A 2,915-nucleotide genomic window follows, 5' to 3' on the forward strand; every position below is an offset into this window, starting at 1 on the left:
CCTAAATAAAAACATTCTGATGCCTGGCTGACTGAGCAATGTTTGTCTCCATTTGCACCACCACAGATTTTCAAACATAAAAGATTTATGCCATTGTAGCCCTATATGGCATCTTTGTCTAACTTGGCTTTCGACACATTTCAGAAAGCTGCAATGTTCTCATTAGGGAATTTTTCTGGAGAAAGTGATAGGTTTTTCCCACCCTTAACTCCAGGTAAACTAAGTACATCTGTGGAAAACACAAAGGACCTGATTCTTATTTACACTAAGACTCCTTTACACATAAGGTGGATGTAAATTTCATTTAGTTCCACTTTAAAGCTCTGTTACAATACCATAGAACTGTGGGGAGACCTTAGTGTAAAGAAGAAACAGGCCCCAGAAGCCTGAGGAATTTACTCAGTGTTACTCAGTCCTTATACAATCCTTACTTAGGCACAGCCTTCCATTGATTTCAATGGGAACTTACTGTAATAACAAATGGGTAAACACTAAGGGCTAATTTTTGTAACCCTTACTCACATATTTTTCCCCCCAGGGGAAAGCACAGACACAGTCCCCCACTACCACAAATTATGCAGTTGAGTTTCCTGCATTTGAGGGAAATTGCAGGGGTCAGCACACCCGGCGTGCAATGGATGAGCCTCACTTTGGGAAAACCACCATGGTGATAATGGTATCTCCTGAGCCCTTACTCACACGATCAGCCTCGCAGAGACTGAGTCCCAATCCGACCCTAAATGAAAGCTGACAAAGGCTCTCAGGATTTGACTCAGAAAGAATAACATTTCCATACTTGGTACAGTTAGGTTGTCCCCATCCAATTCAGTCCTTTGTAGACAGTCATGGCAGAGCTCCATTTATAACTTTGCTTGAGTCTGGCTCTGAAAGTCACTATGCCACAGCAATGGCGGCAGCATTATCATACGACTCATCGATTCGACTCTGCTGTTTTTTGCATGTTAACCCTGTTCTCTGAAGAGTTGCAAACCAGTAGATGTTAAATAAATATTCCTTTTCAGCTCCTCACTTGCACCACAGCCTGTCAGACCCCAAAACAGACGACGCAGCGCAGTACTTAGGTTTTGTTCCTGACGGGCTTCTGGCAGTGGGAGGCTCCTTTTCTCCAGCTTGGTGGAAAAACATCCCTTCAAGTTTTAGAGCTGTTCCCTGCCACGTACTTGCGTGTGCTCACCATCTCATCAACACATTAGATAGTTATCTATCATTTTTATATCATGACTTTTACTGGAGTCAGGGCCAAAGTAAGGCAATTCAGGGGCCTAGGCATACTGTGATATGTGGCCCGCTGCAGCCCCACCCCTCATTTGGGGTGATGGAGGCAGGGCAGCCCTTTCCCCTTCCATGAAGGCAGGGGCAGTGGCATAAGGTGTCCTCTCCCAAGAAATGACAGAGGGCCTCCTTCCCCTTGGGAGTAGCAAGAGCAGCAATAGGGGGTCTCCTCTCCCCTACCAGAGAGGCACCAGTGGCAACACAGACCCATCTGGCATACTTAACCAGGACTCAGGGTGTATCTGCTTGGGTAAGTAAATGGGTTTGTCCCATGGCACTTTCTCCTCAGACCACAACACAGAGCCTACTGCTGGGATAATGTTATTGGGGCTCCCCAGTGCAGCAGGCTTTGGAGTTAACACACTGCTAAGATGAATGGCACAGTGCACACCTCTCAGAGTTATTGTTTCAGGCTCTCTGCAAACTCAAACAGACATCATTGCATCAGGTACAAGCTGAGCCCCATTTTCAATGTTTTCACCACCATTATCATGGCTCAACATTTTTTAAACGAAAGCTCATATTCTGCATAGTCATATGACTTGGAAAGTTGGGGCCTATAGCACCTTCATGCAATCCTAGCTAAGTGCTGTGCTGCACAAAAGTCCAGAAGCAGAAGGAACCTCTCTGTTTCCTCTCTCTTCCTTCAGTCTGACTCACTATGCACATCTGTTAATATAGCAGAAGAGCGAACTAACCCACTGCTGCCCTGATGTATAACCTGCCAGGCAAAGTGCTAGGAAAGACTCACACTGTACTGCATCACATAATTGAGCTAGATTCCCTTTGAAATGCCAAATGCCCTGGCTCTTGCAGCAGGGATGGAGTTCACTTCTCCAAAGGTTTCATTTCTGAAGGAATCCTGAGAGAAAAAATTTGGTTTTCAGCCAATACCAGCATGGGGGCTGATGAGATGTGGGGAACGGAGGCTGCACATTGGCATCAGCCCTGAGAGGGATGAGGCGTGAGGTAGGCCCAATGCCTATGGGTATGCTTGGGCAGCAAGGCCTGGAGGGTGTAGTGTGCCCTAAGGCACCCCAGTTCTGCTGTACAGTGCAGAGGAAGGGCCGAGTATTGCCCCATCTCATCTCTCCCACCCATGTCCTCTTCTTTTGAGAGTCTGGAGCCCCAAAAGACTTCTTTGGTTCTTGACTACCAGGAACTCAAGGTAGCACATCCCTTTGTACACAAGCCCAGCAGGGTGGGTGTGGAGGGGGATAGAGAGGATCTTTCACTCACCCCTCCTGAACTGCCAACTATATAGCTACAATTTAGCCCCAAACATACTGTTGACTAGTGTGAGAACTTTGCAAAAGTACAGTTATAGAGTCATCCAGCTGAGAGTGTGGAAAGAACACCTGAATCAAGCCTTGCATCCAATAATGAGGATTATTTTGATTTTTGTATTTCTGCCTGTGTGTATGTGTGTAAATATTTTGTCTCCCTGCAAATGGAGGCTTCCCCACTGTGCAGTATGTGCGTCATGAGACATCTCAGCACTGAAGGAACTGTGGTAGGGGACACATCAGTTTTCATTTTCTGAGGGTGGTTGAAGCATGGATTTCAATCTCCCTAGAATTTAAATTTTAGTGTTTTTTTTTTTTATATATATCACATCATTT

General features: G+C 45.8%; 1 pseudogene; it reads right to left on the minus strand.

The window, feature by feature from the left end:
* Positions 1-535: 535 nt before the first annotated feature.
* On the minus strand, positions 536-690 carry LOC114019292 (annotated as a pseudogene).
* Positions 691-2,915: the final 2,225 nt, after the last annotated feature.

This window comes from Chelonia mydas, chromosome 2 (assembly GCF_015237465.2).
Source record: "Chelonia mydas isolate rCheMyd1 chromosome 2, rCheMyd1.pri.v2, whole genome shotgun sequence".
In the NCBI taxonomy this organism is placed as follows: domain Eukaryota; kingdom Metazoa; phylum Chordata; order Testudines; family Cheloniidae; genus Chelonia; species Chelonia mydas.